The sequence below is a fragment of the Callithrix jacchus genome, chromosome 5, assembly GCF_049354715.1.
Source record: "Callithrix jacchus isolate 240 chromosome 5, calJac240_pri, whole genome shotgun sequence".
Taxonomy (NCBI): Eukaryota; Metazoa; Chordata; class Mammalia; order Primates; family Cebidae; genus Callithrix; species Callithrix jacchus.
In genome coordinates, this window is record NC_133506.1 from 115,257,207 (window position 1) to 115,279,447 (window position 22,241).

Consider the following 22,241-nt stretch of genomic DNA (forward strand, 5'->3'; position numbering starts at 1 on the left):
GCAATATAGCGAGACCCTGTTCTCCACAAAAAGGAAAAAAACCAAAAAGACAAAAAAAAAAAAAATAAGTGTAACTCCCCTCAAAGCAACAACCCCCCCCCCCGCCCCCTTAAAAAAGAATTGCAAAAGAAGGCCAGGCTCTGTGGCTCATGCCTGTAATTTCAGCACTTTGGGAGGCTGAGGCAGGTGGATTACCTAAGGCTAGGAGTTCAAGACCAGCCTTTCCAACATGGTGAAACCCTTTCTCTACTAAAAATACAAAAATTAGCCGAGTATGGTAGTGGGTACCTGTAATCGCAGTTACTGGGGAGGCTGAGGCAGGAGAATTGCTTGAACCTGGGAGGCAGAGGTTGCAGTGAGCCGAGATCACGCCGTTACACTCCAACCTGGGTGACAGAGCGAGACTCTGTCTCCAAAAAAACAAAAACAAAAACAAAAACCAGTCTCAAAAGAAAACACCAAACTGGGTATAGTATCTAACTCATTCAGCTACCTGTAATCAGAGGGTAGGTTAGTAGATTGACTCACTGCATTGCTGAAGAGTGTGCTATAGGTCACACATCCAGTTCTGTGCTTGAGAGTGTATGGTGTTCCTGCTTTGTGGAATTTTTACCTTACCTTTAACTATATGCTGTTTATTTATGTTGTACTGAACTTTGCTTCCCAGGAGAACTGATATTAGAACCTATCCAAGTTCTTTTGCTCTGCTCAGCACTCATAATGAATACAGCTGTTATCTAAATAAATTATTAAGTTGTGGTCAGAAATACCAACATAGACCACTTTAATAATGTATGTAATGTTATATATATTTAAAAAGCTGTTATTTGAGAATGTGTGTATATAAATCCTGTTTTATACTTTAAAATCTTGAGCAGTGATACCTAATTTATTGGTTTGAATTATAGCACTGTGTTTAATTTTCTTAAGAATTTCAGTGTTTAGTAGTTTGACATAATAGGCACACCCAAAAATGTTTGAACTGAACCATGAGAATTTATATATTAACATAATAGACAATTGCTGAAATTCAGCGTATAGAATTTTATTTTATTTTGTGTTATTTTTTTCGAGACAAGGTCTGGCTCTGTTGCCCAGGTTGGAGTGCAGTGGTGCAATATTGGCTCACTGCAACCATTGCCTCATGTGTTCAAGCCATCCTTCCATCTCAGCCTCCCAGGTAGATGGGACTACAGGTCCCAGCTAATTTTTTGATATTTTGTAGAGATGGGGTTTCGCCATGTTGCCCAGGCTGGTCTCAAATTCATGAGCTCGTGTAATCTGCCTGCCTTATCCTCCCAAACTGCTGGGATTACAGGCATGAGCCATTGTGAACTTTACTAGTTTTTTTTTTTCAAGGTTAGTAAGCTTTTTCAGTAAATCCCACCCCCCAACGTTTTATTAGAAAAATTTTCAAACATGTAGAAAAATGGAAAGTACATTTGTCATTTGTATACCCACAGTATAGATTACGTAGTTGTTTTATCTGTCTGTATATGTGGATGCAATTACACATGTACACACATGCACATATTTAATTGCTGAACCATTTGAAAGTAAACTGAAGACATTATGATACTTTACTTTGCCTCTCAGTACTTAACATATTTATCTCCTAAAAAATGAGACTATTCTCCCATATCACCACCATATTATTTACATTGGAGATCTTTTCCAAGGCCAGGCATGGTAGCTAATGCCTGTAAATCCCAGCACTTTGGGAGGCCGAGGTGGGCAGATCACTTGAGCCTCATGAGTTGGAGATCAGCCTGAGTAACATGGCAAAAGCTTATCTCTACAAAAAATACAAAAATTAGCTGGTTGTGGTGGTGCTTGCCTATAGTCCTAGCTACTAGGGGGGTTGAGGCATGAGGATCGCATGAGCCTAGGAAGTCAAGGCAACATGGTGAGACCCTGTCAAAAAAAAAAAAAGAACATTCGTAATATCATCTGATATTAATTTGAATTATTTTTAAGAGCATGATATGTGTCAGTTACTATAGAGTTGACTAGTTTATTTATTTATTTATTTTTTTGAGACGGAGTTTCGCTCTTGTTACCCGGGCTGGAGTGCAATGGCGCGCAATCTCGGCTCACCGCAACCTCCGCCTCCTGGGTTCAGGCAATTCTCCTGCCTCAGCCTCCTGAGTAGTTGGGATTACAGGCACGTGCCACCATGCCCAGCTGATTTTTTGTATTTTTAGTAAAGACAGGGTTTCACCATGTTAACCAAGATGATCTCGACCTCTTGACCTCGTGATCCACCCGCCTCAGCCTCCCAAAGTGCTGGGATTACAGGCGTGATAGCTTCTTAATGTATTTATAATCAATTGATGAAACTCATCTGGGAGGAAGTAACTGCATTTTAGTTACTTTTGTATAAGAAATTTAAATTTGAAATCTATAAATGGAATTAAAATTGGCTAGTCTTGTTTTAAAATTATCACATTGGCCAGGCTCAGTAGCTCACACCTGTAATCCCAGCACTTTGGGAGGCCGAGGCGGGTGGGTCACCTGAGGTTGGGTGTTTGAGACTAACCTAACCTGACCAACATGGAGAAACCTCGTCTCTACCACAAATACAAAATTAGCCAGGCGTGGTGGTGGGTACCTGTAATCCCAGCTACTCGGGAGGCTGAGGCAGGTCAATCGCTTGAATCAGGAGGTGGAGGTTGTTGTGAGCCAAGAACGTGCCATTGCACTCCAGCCTGGGCAACAAGAGCAAAACTCTGTCTCTAAATAAATAAAATTATCACATAAAAACTATCATGGACCAGGCACAGTGGCTCATGCTTATAATATTAGCAATTTGGGGTGCCAGGGAAGGAGGAGAGCTTGAGCCCTGGAATTCCAGATCAGCCTGGGCAACATAATGAGACTTATCTTTGAAAAAAAGTAGAAAAGTTAGCCAGGGATGGTGGTATGCACCTGTGGCTCCACCTACTTGAGATGCTGAGGTGGGAGGATTCCTTGAGCCCAGGAGGTCGAAGTTGCAATGAGCCCTGATCGTGCCACTGTACTCTGGCATACCACACCACTTGTTCTGGGTGACAGAGCAAGAACCTGTTTCAAAAACAAACAAACAAAATTTATGGATTTTTTTTTCTCCTTTTTGAAACTTTAAGATGTAGAAATACAGAAAGTGACCCTACATTTAATATTTTTGCTAGTAACTTTTTTTTTTTTGAGACAGAGTCTCGCTTTGTCACTCAGCTGGAGTGCAGTGGTGCAATTTCATCTCACTGCAACCTCCGCCTCCTAGGTTCAAGTGATTCTCTTGCCTCAGCCTCTTGAGTAGCTGGGACTACAGGTGCCTGCCACCACTCCTGGTTAACTTTTGTATTTTTACTAGAGACAGGGTTCGGCATGTTGGCTAGGCTGGTCTTGAACTTGCAACCTCAGGTGATCTGCCTGCTTCCGCCTCCCAAAATGCTGGGATAACCAGTGTGAACCACTGCGCCCAGCCATCTTTTTTTTTTTTTTTTTTTTTAACTTTTATCATGTATTTCCAGGATATCTTGTTCCTAATTTGTTTACCTGCTCTGCCAGGGTTATGGAGCCTGAGAAATTCCTTTACCTGCTGATAAGATTTTCTCCGGGGGATAGGTCTAGAATTTTTAAGATTCTGCGTTCTATTATTTCCTCCCTCGCCCACCTTTGTTTTTGAGACAAGCTCTCATACTATTCCCCAGGCTGGAGGGCAGTGTTGCCATCACAGCTCAATCTAGCCTAAACCTCCTGGGCTTAAGTGATCCTCCTACCTCAGCTTCCCCAAGTAACTGGGATTATAGGCATGAGCCACCATGCCCCATTTATTATTGCCCTTTAAAGTGTGTTTTCTCTTTTTCTTCCTGTAGTTTTTTATGTTTTTTTTTTGAGACGGAGTCTACCTCTGTTGCCTAGACTGGAGTGCAGTGGCCTGATCTCAGCTCACTGCAAACTTCACCTTGCTGGTTCAAGTAGCTGGGATTACAGGCATGTGCCACCACGCCCAGCTAATTTTTTTTTTTTTTTTTGAGACAGAGTCCCGAAGTGTTTGTTGCCTAGGCTGTAGTGCAGTGGTGCAATCTTGGCTCACTGCTTGAACCCTCCTGGGTTCAAACAATTCTGCCTCAGCCTCCCAAGTAGCTGGGACTACAGTCGTGCTATGCCATGCCCAGCTAATTTTTTTGCATTTTTAGTAGAGATGGGGTTTCACCACGTTGGCCAGGATGGTCTTGATCTCCTGACATCATGATCTGCCCACCTCAGCCTCCCAAAGTGCTGGGATTATAGGCATGAGCCACCACACCTGCCCTGCAGTTTTAATGTAATTGTATTATTATTTTTTTATATGTGGAAAATGGTGGGGGGTCACACTGTGTTGCCCAGGCTGGTCTCCAACTCCTAACCTCAAGTGATCCACTGCCTCAGCCTCTCAAAATGCTGGGATTGCAGGTGTGAGTCACTGCGTCTGACTTCCCTGCAGTTTCTTTTAAAGAGCTGGATGGGAACTTTCTGATTTTCTAGTACTACCTTATCTCATTCCCCCAAGTAGATGGAAAGATAAACAGAAACATAGATGCTTAGAAAGAACTAATATTTATTGAGCCAGGCACTGTTCTTTTTTTTTTTTTTTTTGAAACGGAGTTTCACTCTTGTTACCCAGGCTGGAGTGCCATGGCATGATCTCGGCTCACCACAACCTCCGCCTCCTGAGTTCAGGCAATTCTCCTGCCTCAGCCTCCTAAGTAGCTGGGACTATAGGCTCATACCACCATGCCCAGCTAATTTTTGTATTTTTAGTAGAGACGGGGTTTCACCTTGTTGACCAGGATGGTCTCGATATCTTGACCTCGTGGGGATTATAGGCGTGAGCCACCGTGCCCAGCTCTTTTTTTTTGAGAGCCCTCCTCTGTTTCCCAGGCTGGAGTACAGTGGTGCAATTTCAGCTCACTGCAACCACTGCCTCTCGGGTTTCAGCAATTCTCCTGCCTCAGCCTCTTGAGTAGCTGGGATTACAGGCACCACCATGCCCAGCTAATTTTTGTATTTGTAGTAGAGATGGGGTTTCACCATATTGGCGAGGCTGATCTTGAACTCCTGACTTCATGATTTGCCTGCCTCAGCCTCCCAAAGTGTGGGGATAACAGGTGTGAGCCACTGTGCCCGGTCTTTTTTTATTTTTTTATTTTTTTTAAGTTAAGACAAAATCTTGCTCTGTTGCCCAGGCTGGAGTGCAGTGGCACGATCTTGGCTCACTGCAGCCTCCACCTCCCAGGTTCAAGTGATTCTCCACCTCACTCAGCCTTCTGAGTAGGTGGGATTACAGGTGCCCACCACCATACCAGCTAATATTTGTATTTTTAGTAGAGAGAGGGTTTCACCATGTTGGTTTCGAATTTCTGATCTCAAGTGATCTGCCTGCCTTGGCCTCTCAAAGTGCTGGGATTACAGGCATGAGCCACTGAGCCTGGCAGAGCAAGGCACTGTTCTAAGCTCTGGGGATGTAGCCACCAACAAAACAGACAAGGAAGGTAGCCCATGCTTTCTCGGAGTTTACATTGTGATAAACAGTAAGCAAACCAGTTAATTACAGATCATGATAAATGCCATGCAGGAAATAAACAAGGTAATGGGTTAAAGCCTAGAGAGGCAGGCACTTTATTACTTAAAAAAAATTTTTAAAATTTTCTTTTTCTGTTTTTTTTTTTTTTTTTAAATTCACCTGGGTGCAGGTGGGCTGAGGCTGCAGAGTATCAGCCTATTTTTCTTATCTATTTATTTTGAGACAAGGTCTTGCTCTGTCACCCATGCTGGTGTTCAGTGGAGTGATCATAGCTCACTGCAGCCTCGAATTCCTGGGCTCAAGTGATTCTCTTGCCTCAACCTCCTGAGTAGCTGGGACTACAGGTGTGTGCCATCATGCCCAGTTAGTGTGTGTGTGTGTGTGTGTGTGTATGCGTGCGTGTGTGCATGTGTGTAGACAGGGGTCTTGTTATGTTGCCTAGGATTGCCTGGAACTCTTGCCCTCAAGTGATCCTCCTGCCTCTGCTTCCCAAAGTGCTGGTATTAGAGGCATGAACCACCGTGCATGGTTGTAATTTTATTTTTTTAACCAAGCAAGCAGCAGTGAAGAGGTAGGCACTTTCAGTGGAACAAACAAGTTAATAAAGGTTACATTTAAAGTGTTTTTTCAAGCTAATGGGAAGGTAAAGGAAAGAATAAAAAGAATAAGCTGCTCATGCAGCAAGTAATTCATCTCATATAATTGTTTAGATCTGAAACTTTAGATATATATTCAGAGTGCTTCCTACTCATTATTCTTGAACTCTCAGAAAAGTTAGTAGCTCTCATAAATGCCTTTCTTGTTTTCTGTCTTATTCCTTCTCACACTTGATCTCTCAGCAGTGTTTTTTTGGCTACTTGTTTCTTTGAGAAACATTGTATTTAGGTTGTGTGACTTTGAAATTCCTTGGCTTTCCTTTTACCTTCCTGACCATTCTGTGGATTCCTCTTACTCACGTGAATGTTGGTGCTCCTGGGCATTCTTTCTAAGGTCCTCTTTAGTTTTCACTCTGCATAGTGCCTCACTGGTATTATCCATTCCCCACGGGCTCAGTTTACCATTTATTGATTATTCCAGAATGTTTAACCCACTCATCTAACAGATGTTATTTATTTATTTATTTTTGAGACGGAGTTTCACTCTTGTTGCCCAGACTGGAGTGCAGTGGTGCACTCTTGGCTCACCGCAACCCCTGCCTCCTTGGGTTCAAGCGATTCTCCTGCCTCAGCCTCCTGAGTAGCTGGGATTACAGGCATGTGCAAAATTAGGCAGCCATGGTTGCCTCATTTTGCATTTTTAGGAGAGACAGGGTTTCTCCATGTTAGGCTGATCTTGAACTCCTGACCTAAGGTGATTCACCCACCCTGGCCTCCCGAAGTGCTGGGATTACAGACTTGAGCTACCATGCCTGGCCTAACAGATGTTTTTATTGAGTGCCAAGTATGTGCCTGGTACTGTGCCCATTGGGCATAGAGTAGTGAGTAAAACAGACAAGGTCCTTCTGTCATGGAACTGATAGTCTACTAAGAACTTTAAGGCCAGATCTCTCTCTGTAGTTTCAGATCCATCTTATGATTGTTTATTGGATGTGAATATCTCCCAACATGTCCAAAAGTGAACTTATCTCCCATACTTGCTTCTCTTTTGTTCCCTATCTTTTGAAAGATACCACCATCTATCTGGCCAGAAATCAGGTTACCATCCCTAACTCTTACCATCCCTCATTCCCATTGCTACTTTCTTTTGATTTTAACTTTTTTTTTTTTTTTTTAAAGATAGGGTTTCACCATGTTGTCCAGGATGGTCTTGGTCTCCTGACCTTGTGATCTATCCACCTCCGCCTCCCAAAGTGCTGGGATTACAGGCATGAGCCACTGCGCCCAGCCTGTTTTTAACTTTGAAATATTGCTGGAATCTCATGACTTACTTTCCTTTTTTTTTTTGAGGTGGAGTTTTGCTCTTGTTGACCAGGCTGGAGTGCAGTGGCATGATCTTGGCTCACTGCAACCTCTGCCTCCTGAGTTCAAGTGATTATCCTGACTCAGCCTCCCGAGTAGCTGGGACTATTCCCAGTGTGCCACCACATCCAGCTAATTTTTGTAATTTTAGTAGAGACTGTGTTAGCTGGGGATGGTCTTGATCTCTTGACCTCATGATCTGCCCGCCTCGGCCTCCTAAAGTGCTGGGATTACAGGTGTGAGCCACTGCATCTGGCTGGAATCTTATTACTTTCTATATCCTTTTATACTATTCTGGTACAGGCCACCAATATCTCTCACCCTGAATGCAAACTCTGTAGACCTGGAACTTTGTCATTTACCTCTATGTTCTGGTAGCTAGCACATAGAAAGTACCAGGGGAGTTTTTCTGAATGGGTGAATGGACTATTAAACTAGCCCATAACTGATTTTTCTGCTTCCAGTATTGCCAAAATGGAAATCTGATCAGATAATTCCAGAAAACCTTGGTGGCTTTTTCTCGAATTCCTGAGCTCAGGTGATCCTCTCATTTCAGCTTCCCAACATGCCGAGAATACAGGTGTGAGGCACCATGCCTGACCAGTTTCTCTTTCTAAAGCTCTTGAAATGACTTAAGTTCCTGACATACAAGACCTTGTGGTCTGTCCACCCTATCATGTCAGTCTCATGTGTTCCTTTTTGAGCCATACTGAACACTTTGAATTTGGTTTGCAAAGTGTTCTCTCTCCAGGTCTTCCTAAAAGCTGTTCCTTGGCTTGGTACTCACTTTCTCTTCTTTTCTGTTGCCTAATTTTATTTATCTTTCAGGTTTCAATTCTGGAAAGCCTTTTATCAACACCTGAGTATGAATACAGCACATTTTATATCCTTCCACAGCATACAGTCCTCTTCCCCTCCTGTAGTACTTCCAATGCTGTATCAAACTAACCTATTGCTTTTATTTTCCCACCAACTAGGATGCAGTAGATAATTAACAGAAATGTGTTGGTTGGATGGATGAATATGCTAAAGGTCAAATTGCTAAGCCTAACCATTTAAAGTTCTCTTTGTGCATTCAAATTATTATTCTTTCTTCTGGTGCCAAGTTATGCTAAAACTTCCAAAAAGTTTTTCAATAAGTCCTTTCACTTTTTTTTTTTTTTGAGACGGAGTCTTGCTCTGTCATCCAGTCTGTAGTGCAGTGATATGATCTTGGCTTACTGCAGCCTCCGCCTCCCAGGTTCAAGTGATTCTCCTGTCTCAATCTCCTGAGTAGCTGGGACTACAGGCATGCTCTGCCACACCTGGTTAATTTTTGTATTTTTAGTAGAGATGGGGTTTCACCACGTTGGCCAGAATGGTCTGGATCTCCTGTCCTCGTAATCTGCCCACCTCAGTCTCCCAAAGTGCTGGGATTACAGGCATGAGCCACCGCACCCAGCCCACATCATATTCTTTTACTGCTAAGTACTTATATGTGTGATAAATACAAGAAAATGATTGCTTGTTGGTAGAATATAAATTTAGGGTCAGGAATTGTGGTGATGGCTAACCACCACAGATTGTCCACATTGGTGGCCAAGGTAATGAGGTAGTGGTGGCCCCTTTGCTTTCTGATGGTTCAGTGTACAACTTTGATGCATAAAATGATTGAAAACATTGTATCAAATTACCTTCAGGCTTGTGTATAAGGGTATATTAAACTTAAATAAATTTTGTGTTTAGACTTGGGTCTCATCTTCAAGATATTTGATTATATATATGTAGACATTTCAAAATCCAAAAACAAAACAAAACAAACATTCAAAACATTTCTGGTACCAAGCATTTTGAATAAGAGATATCTAGCCAGTAGTACACTTTCAGGCTATGCCATTGTGGTAATCAGTTCGCTTGGTAACCTCATTCATAGGCCAATGAGTTTCTCTTCTTCTTTGTTATATTTTTGGATAAGACAGTTCAAAATAAACTCTGTTTGTTGTGATGATTAGTCACAAAGTTTAATAAGGAATATAAAATAGAGGTGCAAGAATATGAAGCACATGTCGAGTAAATGGTCATGTTTGACTACACATTTATAGATGATACTTTTGGGCAGTGAGTAAATTTTTCTGCATGTGTCGTTCATGTTTGGCTATTACTTCACCTAATGGCTTTATTTGTTTTTTTATTTTTCATGTTTACAGACAAGAGCTGTTATTTCACCTAATGGTTTTATTAGTTTTTTTATTTTTCCTGTTTACAGACAAAATATATGCTGTCTTTATTTTTTTATGTATTGTTTTTGAGACAAGGGTCTCTCTTTTTTTGTTGTTTTGAGACAGAGTTTTGCTCTTGTTGCCCAGGCTGGAGTGCAGTGGTGCAATCTTGGCCCACTGCAACCTCTACCTCCTGGGTTCAAGCAGTTCTGCCTCAGCCTCCCAAGTAGCTGGGATTACAGGCATGCGCCACCATGCCTGGTTAATATTTTGTATTTTTAGTAGAGACGGGGTTTCTTCATGTTGGTCAGGCTGGTCTCGAACTCCTGACCTCAGGTGATCTGCCCGCCTCAGCCTCTCAAATCCCAGTTACGCTGGGATTATAGGCGTAACTACCGCACCCAGCTGAGACAAGGGTCTTTCTTGCTGTTCAGGCTAAACTCGAACTCCTGGGCTCAAGCAGTCCTCCTGTCTCAAGTCTCCCAAGGATCTGGGATTACAGGTAGTGCTACCATGCCTGGATATATGCTCATTTTAAAACATCATCATCAATCCATCAAGCAGTACACAAGTGCTTCCATAATCCTTTCTGTTAGGGAGAACTCACTATTAATAACTGGACATATATTCTTTCAGATGCATTTTTATATATTAACATTTTAAATGGAATGGGCTTATAGTATATGTAGTATTTAATAACCATATTCTTTTTAACTCATCAGTGATCTTAGACATCTTTCCTTGTTCATCCAGTGCAGTTGAATGATAACCATGCTCAGGTGGAGGGTAGTTAGGAAGTGGTTAGTGGTTGGGGCTTCAAGGGAAGTTTGAAAGTCAGGACCCATCCTGGGTTCAGCTGCCCTTCTTGATTTTTCATTACACTACATGGGACCCCCAACCAACTAGAGGAATGTTTCAAAAATAGCCAATTCTTTTTTTTTTTTTTTAAGATGGAGTCTCAGTCTCTCACCAAGTTGGATTGCAGTGGCACAATCTCGGCTCACTGCAACCTCTGCCTCCCGGATTCAAATGATTCTTGTGCCTCAGCCTCCTGAGTAGCTGGTATTACTGGTGCCCACCACCACATCCAGCTAAGTTTTGTATTTTCAACAGAGATGGTTTCACTATGTGGGCCAGGCTGGTCTCGAACTCCTGACCTCATGTGATCCTCCTGCCTTGGCCTCCCAAAGTGCTGGGATTACAGGTGTGAGCCACCGTTCCTGGCCCAAAATAGCCAATTATTTAAACCCATCCACCCCAACAGACTTCTGAGAGTCCGGGTGGAAGAAGTGCTGCTAGGCAGGACCTTTGTGTTTGGAAAAAAATCACTCAGATTATAACTGCCTTATCCTTCCCTCTAATTCAGCAACCATTGCCTAAGAGTGGAAAAAACCCCATGAACCTCTTCTCTCACACCAAAAACAATCAGCATGCTTCTTTTGTAGTTCATGAGCATGATGACTGGGTGTTCATGCACATGTGTGAGATGTGCCACCCTTGTACAACACTGGCACATTACCCATCAGACCTGAAACATACACACACCCCCACTACACTTCCCCCACAAAAAAAGAAGACTTCTGTGACCAAATGTGTAGGGGAGGCCAGGTGCAGTGGTTAATGCCTATAATCCCAGCACTTTGGGAGGCTGAGGCAGGTGGATTCCTTGAGCCCAGGAGTTCGAGACCAGCCTGATCAACATGATGAAACCCCATCTCTACAAAAAATACAAAAACTAGCCAAGCATGGCAGCATATGCTTGTAGTCCCAGCTACTTGGGAGGCTGATGCAGGAGATTACTTGAACCCTGAAGATCAAAGTTGTGGTGAGCTGGGATCATGCTACTGTACTCCAGCCCAGGCAACAGATATTTAAAAAAACAAATAAAAATGTGGGATTGGTTTTCCCTATGAGCAAGCAGTCAGTTCTGCATCAGGCACCAGCTGGGTGTCATCTAATTTAATTCCAACACTGTCTATTTGGAGATAACATCAGATCCCACAGGTTGAGGGCTCAGTCCCAAGACCACCTTCCCCCCACTTCTGATGCCAATCTCAAGCCTCGGGTTATTTTATCTGTGCTTCTGACCAGCCTGGCGTGTGTGTGTGTGTGTGTGTGTGTGTAAAATATATAATTATATACAATATATATATATTTTTTCTTTATCAGATGAGGGTCTTGCTGTGTTGCCCAGACTGATCTTGAATTCCTGGGTGCAAGCTCTCTTCCTGCTCAGCTGCCGAATAACTAGTATTACAGTCATGTGCCACCTTGCTCAGCTACTGTCTTTTATTTCTGATGAATCCTCTGTGTTCAGTACAGTCTCCAACTGGCTATAAACTGGGGTTCCTGGCTGGGCTCAGTGGCTCATGCATGTAATTGTGGGCACGCCACCTTGCCCAGCTCCCATCCTTAAGCTACCTAGGGGTAGCCAGCAATGAATCTACTCATTAATATACAGAAAGACATCTCTCGAGATTATAAGGATTTTAGGAGTTATATGTTAGGAAATTGGGTCAGAGACCAAATACATATTTTGTATTTCAAAATATCACACTGTTAAATTCTTATATAATCTTGCATTTTATTTGTTTTACCCGTTATTTTTTAGATCTGTCCATTTTGATATATACATATGCATCTAATTCTTTTAACTGCTGTGTACCTCTCTCACATGAATATACCATTATCCATTCTTCATTTCCACATTATGTGTTACAAACATGGCTGCAGTAACATTCGGTGCATGTGTAAGATCTTCTCAAAGATACATATTTTACAAATAGAATGCCAGGCTTTAGGATATATATTTGTAAACTTAACTAGATATAGTAACATTGCTTCTCGAAGGAATGCAGTGATTTATATTCCCATCAGTAGTATAAAAGAGTTCTTATTTTTCTGTATATTTGCTAACACTTGGCACTATCAAACATTTTGGTTTCTGTTGCCTGTCTGATGTGTGTGAAACCACTTTTTTTTTTTTTTTTTTTTTTGAGACAGAGTCTTGCTCTGTCACCCAGACTGGAGTGCAGTGGCACAATCTTGGCTCCCTGCAACCTCCGCCTCCCAGGTTCAAGCAATTCTCTTGCCTCAGCCTCCCAAGTAGCTAGGATTGCAAGGACACACCTCCATGTCTGGCTAGTTTTTGTGTTTTTAGTAGATTTGGGGCTTCACCATTTTAGCCAGTCTGGTCTTGAACTCCTGATCCACCCACCTCAGCTTCCCAAAGTTCTGGGATTGCAGGTGTGAAACCACTTCTTATTTTTTTATGTTTTATTTTGAGATGGAGTCTCACTGTGTCACCCAGGCTGGAGTGCAGTGGCACGATCTTGGCTCACTGCCAACTCTGCCTCCCGGGTTCAAGTGATTCTCCTGTCTCAGCCTCCTGAGTAGCCGGGGTTACAGGCACATACTGCCACAACTGGCTAATTTTTGTATTTTTAGTAGAGATGGGGTTTTACCATGTTGATCAGGCTGGTCTTAAACTCCTGACTTCATGATCCTTCTACCTCGACCTCCCAAAATGCTGGGATTACATACAGTGTAAGCCACCACACGTGGCCACCACTTCTAATTTGCTTTTGTTAGATCACTAGTGTGCTTGAGCATGTTTTACATTTACTGGTGATTCTACTTCTCTGTGAATTGCCTATTCAGTTTGATTCACTGAAAACTGTTTCTGGAAGTACATAGCTATATATTTTTAATGGTTTTATAATATTCCATTATAGGATCATCGCATGGGTGAAAAGGATCATTACTTGGGAAGTCCGGAGTGTAAAAGAGACTTAAGAGATATATTATCCAAATGTAATGTATGGACCTTGTTTGGATCATGAGTGTAAAAGCATTTAGGAGGCGACCTGGAAAACTGGATATTCCCTCTTACATCATTAGGGGTTGGGAAATGGTGCTATTTCAATCCAGTTTTTCCTTCAACGTTTATCAGCTAAATTTTCTTGTAAAGGAAACTTCCCCCTCATCAACTATTTGGTTACCCTAAGGTATACTTTGTATGTAAGAAGACAAAAAGTGCTTGATTCTTCAATTCATACTTTAATAATTTCCAAGTGCCCTCTCTTGTTTTGCTTCCCTCCCCACTGCTTTTAAAAATAGCATACTGTTCTGGTTTCATGGGAGCAATGACTTTTCTTTAGTGTCTGAGTATATTAATTATAGTTTTCATTTGTTCCTTGCTTTGTCTGTTTCTTCAGAGTCCCATTTTTATTTCTTATAGTTTTGGTTTCTCTGTTTCAGGCTTAGAACTTCAAGAGATAATCCTTAATTATTTCCTCATGTTTTTAAAAGTGAGGCACTAAAAAAGGAGGGTTGGAGGCTTTGTGTGCCTGAATACAGTTTACTACCTCTTGGGAACCCAAATTTCAGTCTCCCATGATCCTTTCTTAGAGACATTTGAGTTTTTCCACAGAAGGATAATCTCTTTGAGGGGTAGCTGGCGGAGTAGGTAAGCCTAGTTACCTACATTATTGCGACCCGAGTGAAGGCAGGAAGGAGGCCCTATTACTGTGTGGTATCTAGACTTTTAGACTTTCATGTAATTCCACTTGTCATTTGGCATCTGCCTGGCTGTGCCTCGAATGTTTCTAGTCTAAAATCTCTCATTGAGTTTATTCAGAAAACAAACCTCTTATTTCCTATATGGGTGAGCAAGGAAGGCCATCTGGCCACACTGGTATGGGATTGTTTACCTACTAGGGATATTACTAAGTAGTGATTTTAGACTTCCACTCAGCCCTCCTGTCTTCAGCTCTACCGTCACACACCACACCAGTTTTCTATTATATACATTCCAGAGTATGGATCTGTTATAATTTTTTTATTTACTGTCTGTTGATAGACATTTATCTTCCAGTTTTGAACTGTTACAAATAGCTCTTCAATGAACAAACTTTTTTCATATTAAATACCACTAATAATTTTATTCCAATTTTTAAAGTTTTTTTTTTTTTTTTTTTTTAAGAGACAGGATTTCACCATGTTGGCCAGGCTGGTCTCGAATTTCTAACCTCAGGTGATCCACCTACCTCGGCCCTCCCAAAGTCCTGGGATTACAGGCTTGAACCACCATACCGAGCCACCAGTTTTTTTTAACTTTTTAAAAATTTATTTTTATTTTTTGAGATGGAGTCTCTCTCTGTCACATAGGCTGGAGTGCAGTGGTGCAGTCTCGGCTCACTGCAACCTCCACCTCCCGGGTTCAAGCGATTCTCTTGCTTCAGCCTCCCGAGTAGCTGGGATTAAAGGCACCTGCCACCATGCCTGGCTAAGTTTTGTATTTTTGGCAGAGACAGGGTTTCACCATGTTGGCCAGGCTGGTCTCGAACTCTTTACCTTGTAATCTGCCCGCATTGGCCTCCCAAAGTGCTGGCATTACAGGTGTGAGCCACCATGCCCGGCCGGCTTTATTTTTTATTTTTGTTTTTTTTGAGACAGAGTATCACTGTGCTGCCCAAGCTGGAGTGCAGTGGCATGAACTCAGCTCACTGCAACCTTTGCCTCCTGGGTTCAAGCAATTATCTTGCCTCAGTCTCCTTAGTAGCTGGGACTATAGGTGTGTGCTACCACGCCTGGCTAATTTTTTATATTTTTAGTAGAGATGGGGTTTCACTGTGTTAGCCAGGATGGTGTCAATCTCCTGACCTTGTATTTCACCCGCCTTGGCCTCCCAACATGCTGGGATTACAGGCATGAGCCACTGCACCCAGCCAGTTATTCTTTAATAATATTTAATACTTAATAAGTGTTAATTATTAAGTATTAAATATTCTTCTTTAATTAATAAATTATTCTTTAATATTTAATAAATTAAGTATTAAATATCTTTTAAGTATAATTTCCCCAATTGTCTCATCAATGTATTGTATTGTGTAGTTGGTTGTTTTCAATCAGTATCTAATCAAGATAGTCTACACATTTGTACTTGGTTTAATATGTCTCTTAAGTTTCTCTTTATATATAGTGGTTCTGTTTTTCTTTTTTTTCCCCCTTTACATTTATTGTGGAAGAAACCAAATTATTTTTACTAAAAAATTTTCCACATTTTGGACTTGGGAGGGATTGCATCCCTGGGAGGGATGAGTGTTATTTAATATGGTCTTCAGTCTGCTCTTATTTCTTAAAAGAAATTACATTAAAAAATAATTACATTTAATTAATTATTTGATATAATGGAAATATTTCCCTCTCCCCATTATGTAGAGTAAGTGGGGAGAAGATAATATCTTCATGGACACTTAACAGTAAGTCGGCCTTTTGTTTGATACTATTTTTTAGACAAGTACTGTAGTCAAAGTATTTAAATGGCTATTCTTTTCCTTTTTTTTCATCTTGTTTTCTTCTGCATCTTTACTCCAACAAGCAACAACCTTTAGGGACTTTTTTTTTTTAAACTTTGGGAGCTTGTCTTTTCAAAGTATTCATTTGTTTTTCCCCAAACAGTGGGGCAAAACAGTCCCTATAACCCATCTGGTCTTGAAAGCATTTTTAGATCCTGACATAAGATCCTGTATTGTCCACTGAATTTTTTTTTTTTTTTAACAGTGTCTAGTTGCTCCCAGGAGAGTTTTCTGAAGTCACTTTAATATTGTTGCTGGCCTATTAGTTATTGAAAGGGGAGAGGGGTGTTTAGTGAAGATGCATTATTATACATGCTGAAAAAGCTTATTCACAGGCCCTTAATCCCCCTAGCCCTTGAGAGAGAGAGAGAGAGAGAGAGAGAGAGAGAGAGAGAGAGAGAGAGAGTGTGTGTGTGTGTGTGTGTGTGTGAGAAAAGAGAAAAGGGGAGGAATATGTGCATTGTGTACCAACATACCTGAGTAGTCTGACAAACTCTCCTGTCCTGAGGAGGCTTGATGGAATTTCCAGGGGTAAAACGGTTTTATAATTGCAAAAAAAAAAAAAAAAAAAAAAAAGACCTGCCCCTCTCCTGCCATGGTTTAACTATTGGCCTAACCCTATCATGATTATTCTAAGGTTTGCCAAGTATAGTAGGGGGTGACTGACTTTATAAAGTCATGCCACTGGCAAGCAATTAAGTCACATTAAATCAGTAATTAATATACTGGACTTTTTATGAGCATTCATTTCATCTTTTTTTTTTTGGGTGGGGGGATACAAGGTCTTGATCTGTCACCCAGGCTGGAATGCAGTGGTGTGATCTCGGCTCACTGCAACCTCTGCCTCCTGGGCTTGGTGATCCCCTCCCACTTTAGCCTCTGAGTAGCTGGGACTACAGGCGTACAACACAATGCCAGGCTAATTTTTGTATTTTTCACGGAAACAGGGTTTTGCTATGTTGCCCAGGTTGGTGTCAGAACTTTTGAGATTGAGTAATCAGCCCTCCTTGGCCTCCCAAAGTGCTGGGATTATACAAGCATGAGCCACTGTGCCTGGCCTGTGCTTTTTCTGGTTCACATACATGATTTCAGTGTGGTTACATTATATGCAGACTTAAACTGTGTGGTTTTTAAAAGTTTCATTTCATATTCAGAGTTTGCAATGTTGCCTTCTCATTTCAGAAAGTCTTCAGGAATCATGTTATATGCAAGCCTGACTGAGCTGTAAACTAATGTGCTGTTATCCTATGTTGGTATTAGTTAGGCAGTAACTGAAATATCAGCCATTTCTTATAAGCCTTAACCTCAAATTAGGTGACTGTTGAATTATGCAAGATCTTTGCAAATCCATCTTTTTTACAGAATGCAATTAGCCATGTTTAAGGTCTTTCATCTATTAAATTTCAATCAATAGAACATAGGGCTCTCTTGTAACCTACTGCATTTCCCAGCACCTTGGAATGTTTAAAACAATAGGGGCTCAACTTGTGTTTTGAAAGATGGATGAATGAATGGAATATTTTTCTTTTTTTTTTTTGAGATGGAGTCTTGCTCTGTTGCCCAAAGTGGAGTGCAGTGGTGCCATCTCGGCTCACTGCAACCTCTGCCCCCTCGATTCAAGCAATTCTCCTGCCTCAATATGGAATATTTTCATAGAAAAGTATAGCATAGAGGTGTTAAACTTTGGGTTTGTAGAAGGAGCTATAGTGTCTCTAAGCCCCCTGAGAAAAATAGGTGGCATTTGACATGGATGGGGGCATTTTTTCTGGGGAAATGTGGTTCATAGATGAATCAAATTTCCAAATTGGTCTTTGGATCCCCTAATGATCAAGAACCAATATTAGGCCGGGCGCAGTGGCTCATGCCTGTAATCCCAGCACTTTGGGAGGCTGAGGCGGGTGGATCACAAGGTCAACAGATCGAGACCATCCTGGTCAACATGGTGAAACTCCATCCCTACTAAAAATACAAAAAATTAGCTGGGCATGGTGGTGCATGCCTGTAGTCCCAGCTACTTGGGAGGCTGAGGCAGGAGAATTGCTTGAACCCAAGAGGCGGAGGTTGCGGTCAGCCGAGATCGCGCTATTGCACTCCAGCCTGGGTAACGAGTGAAACTCCGTCTCAAAAAAAAAGAACCAGTATTATAGAGTTTGTAGGCTTCAGGCTTCAAAGATCAGGAAAGTTGAACACGGTGGCTAACACATGTAGCCTCAGCAACTCTGGAGGCTGAGGCAGGAGGGTGGCTTGAGGCCAGCAGTTCAGCAGTTGTAGACCAGCCTGGCCAACATGGTGAAACCTCGTCTCTACTAAAAGAATATAAATAGCCAGGTGTGGTGGCAGGTGCCTGTAACCCCAGTTTGCGGAAGCTGAGGCAGGACAGTCAGTTGAACCCTGGAGGCAGAGGTGCAGTGATCTGAGATTGCATCAGTGCACTCCAGCCTGGGAGACACAGTGAGACTCTGTTTCAAAGAAAAAAAAAAAAAGAAGAAAACCAACTCAAGCTTATGTAAAAAAGGAATGTATTGGATTTTGTAACTGAAAACAAAAATACTGGGAAAATTCTGGCTCCAGGAATCCTGGGTACAAATAGTATCTTTAATTAAAGTTTTTATCTCCCTTGCTCTTTCTTTATATTGGCTTTAGTCTCAGGCCTGCTCTTCTCTGTGCTGGAAAAAAGATATGTCAGTCTGCAGCTGAGGCCTGCTAGGTTTTTAGAGTTTAAGAATTGGCACATGTCCCAGAGAAGACTCTGATCAGTCTGATTTAAGTCATGTGCCCACCCCTAGAGAGATGGAGTCATCATCAATCAAATTACATGGACTGAATATAATTAGCATGAAACTGGAGAGAGAAGGTTCCCCAAAGGAATGTAATGTATGTAGACAAAAAATAATCCCAGTGTCCTCTGTAGTGATTGAAAAGTTTGAGGACATTTTAGAGGCTCATGGGTGAAAAATAAAAATAAAAAAAAAGAAAAGTTTGAGGACAGTTAAAATAAGTAATAGACTGACAATTTCACATTAAAACTAGGATATATTATAGTGATACTTAAGTTTTTTGTGAATTACACATTTTTTGGTATGGGTTTTAGTTTTTTTAACTTGAAAAATGTTATTCATTTATTCATTTAACAAATATTTGATAACCTGTTATGTGCTGCTATCATCATTCTTTGCACTGGGTATACATCAGTGAACAAAACAAAAATTCCTGACTTCATGGAACCCACATTCTAGTGAGGACAGACAGGTAATAAATAACATTAATTACTGAAATATCATGTTGGATAGGTTTAAGTACTCTAAAGAAAATAAGCAGGGAGGAAAGGTAAGTAGTAGGTATGACAGTTTTATTTTTTTAGTTTTTAGTTTTTTTGAGACCAAGTCTTGTTCTGTTGCCCAGATGTGACTTGATCTTTTTTTGAAACCAAGTCTTGTTCTGTTGCAGTGGCGTGACCTAAGCTCACTGCAACCTCTACCTCCTGGGTTCAAGTAATTCTCTTGCCTCAGCCTCCTGAGTAGCTGGGTTTGTAGGTGTGCACCACCATGCCCGGCTAATTTTTATATTTTTAGTAGAGGTAGGGTTTTACCATGTTGGCCAGGCTGGTCTCAAACTCGTGACCTGAAGTGATCCACCCTCCTTGGCCTCCCAAAGTGCTAAGATTACAGGCGTGAGCCACTGTACCTGGCATGGTATCACAGTTTTAAATAGGAGGGCCAAAGGTCTCACTAAGAAGGTGACATTTGAACAAAGATATGAAGGAAGCGAGTAAAGAGTAAGCTGTTTGGATGATAACTACCTATTCTAGGTAGTAGGAAGCAAGTGCCAAGGATTTAAGTGTTGGAGGAACTGTATGGAGGCCTGAATCAGAATGGGAAGGAGTGGAGTGTAGGAAGAGAAGTAAGGGATGATGTCAAAGAAGCAAGAGAATGGTGGAAGCATATTGCGTAGATCCTTAGAGGATATGGTAAAGAATGTAAACCACTAGAGGGTTTTGAGCAGAGGAGTAAATTGTTTTTACTTTTTTTTTTTTTTTTTTTTTGAGACAGAGTCTTGCTCTGTTGCCTAGGCTGGGGTGCAGTGGTGCGATCTTGGCTCACTGCAACCTCTGCCTCCTGGGTTCAAGCAATTCTCCTGCCTCAGCCTCCCCAGTAACTGGGATTACAGGTGCCCACCACCACACCTGCCTTTTTAATTTTTTAATTTTTTTTTTAGGATGGAGCAATACTTTATTTTTCTACACTTTGACAAGGAGGTGTTCCATAAACAACCTTTCCAGTGGAGAACAGAGAACATGAAAATCAGCTTCCAGATATCAGTAGCTGTGTCTGCTCAGGGCCGAGGCTCCCCCTTGCCCATGTGGTGAGGTGGAGGGGTGTACTTCCCTTCCTTCATCAGTTTTTCCCGTTGCCTCCAGATGGTATCCATACGTTTCATCATTTTTTTCCAAAGTATACACTCTATGAACTCATCATATTCTATCTTGCACTCTTTCTCTGTCTGGATAGTACCAATTCCATGTGCCCATTCTATCCATTCTTTTTCAAAAGCATGGCATCGAGCAGGAAACTTGTAGGCTGTTCAGCACTTTGGATTGTCCACCACCGATCTAGGTTAATGCCGAACCTTTTCTGTATGTCCAAGAAAGGCATGGCTGTAACTATCCAATGCTGGTGCCCTTGTCTCTTCTCTGACCTCCGCTTCAGGATGACCCACCTGGCTTATTTTTTTATTCTTACATCAAAGGACACTTCAGTGTTGTTATTATTATTATTATTATTAAGACAGAGTTTTGCTCTGTTGCCAGGCTGGAGTGCAGTGGTGCAATCTCGGGTCACTGCAACCTCCACCTCCTGGGTTCAAATGATCCTTCCATCTCAGCCTCCTGAGTAGCTGGGACCACAGGCGTGTGCCATCACGCCCAGCTCATTTTTGTATTTGTTTTTTAGTAGAGATGGGGTTTCACCACGTTGGCCAGGATGGTCTTGAGCTCTTGACCTCGTGATCTGCCCACCTCGGCCTCCCAAATTGCTGGGATTACAGGCGTGAACCACCGTGCCCAGCCCAGTGCTATTATTTTTATATTTTTAGTAGAGACTGGGTTTCACCATGTTAGCCAGAATGGTTTTGATCTCCTGAGCTCGTGATCCACCTGCCTCAGCCCCCCAAAGTGCTGGATTACAGGCGTGAGCCACCTTGTCTGGCCCTGTTTTTATTTTTTTGAGATGGAGTCTTACTCTGTAGCTCAGACTGGTGTGTAGTGGCGAGATCTCAGCTCACTGTAACCTCCATCTCCCGTGTCCTAGTTCAAGCAATTCTCCTGCCTCAGCCTCGCGAGTAGCTGGGATTACAGGAACATGCCACCATACCCAGCTAATTTTTGTATTTTTAGTAGAGACGGCGTTTCACCATTTTGGTCAGGCTGGTCTTGAACTCCTGACCTTGTGATCCACCTGCCTTGGCCTCCCAAAATGCTGGGATTGCAGGCATGAGCCACCACACTCAGGCTTAAGATGCTTTGTAGACATGCAGTTGAAGTTGTCCAGCAGGCAGTTGGACATACAAATCTGGAATTCAGGTCTGGGCTAGAGGTAGAAATTTGGAAGTTGTCAGCATATGTAGTTCATACTTAAAGCCATTAAACTGAATCAGATCACTAGGGAATAAGTGTAAACAAGGAAGATAAATTGTGTTTAAGGACAGAGCATGCCAATTTTAAGAAGTTGGGGAGAAAAGGAGGTACTACCAAAGAAGACCAAGAAGGAGCAGCAAACATGAAAATGTGCTGGAAGCCAAATTAAAAAAAAAAATGTTTTAAGGAGAGAGCGATCACTCATCAGATGTTGCTGATACAGCAGTCAAGATGAAGACTGAGATTTAGTGATGGTACTTAGTGTTACTACCCTTGAGAACAGTTTTAGTAAGTTAAGTTAGATTTGAGTGGTGAAAGTATTCATAACACATGTCGTTTTCTTAGGAATTTAAACTTCATGGTTCAGGTGAATCTATGACTATTAAACAGTCATTTAACAAATATTTATTGATTATTCCATCATTCTTTTTTTCTCTGCTGTACATATTATAGATTTTTAAATTGTCTGGAAATCAAGATTCATATGCAAGTATACAAAAGGGTTTACATATTTGTAGTAGGATACGCATATCACACGGAATCCCT

At 41.7% G+C, this 22,241-nt stretch overlaps 1 protein-coding gene and 2 pseudogenes across 7 annotated transcripts in view; 2 read left to right on the plus strand and 1 right to left on the minus strand.

The window, feature by feature from the left end:
- SPAG9 (sperm associated antigen 9) overlaps positions 1-22,241 on the plus strand; it is a 146,669-nt gene that overhangs the window by 7,248 nt on the left and 117,180 nt on the right. The window lies entirely within an intron of this gene.
- Positions 11,138-11,233, plus strand: LOC118154406 (small nucleolar RNA U13; annotated as a pseudogene).
- LOC108591818 (NADH dehydrogenase [ubiquinone] iron-sulfur protein 5 pseudogene) lies at positions 20,320-20,771 on the minus strand (annotated as a pseudogene).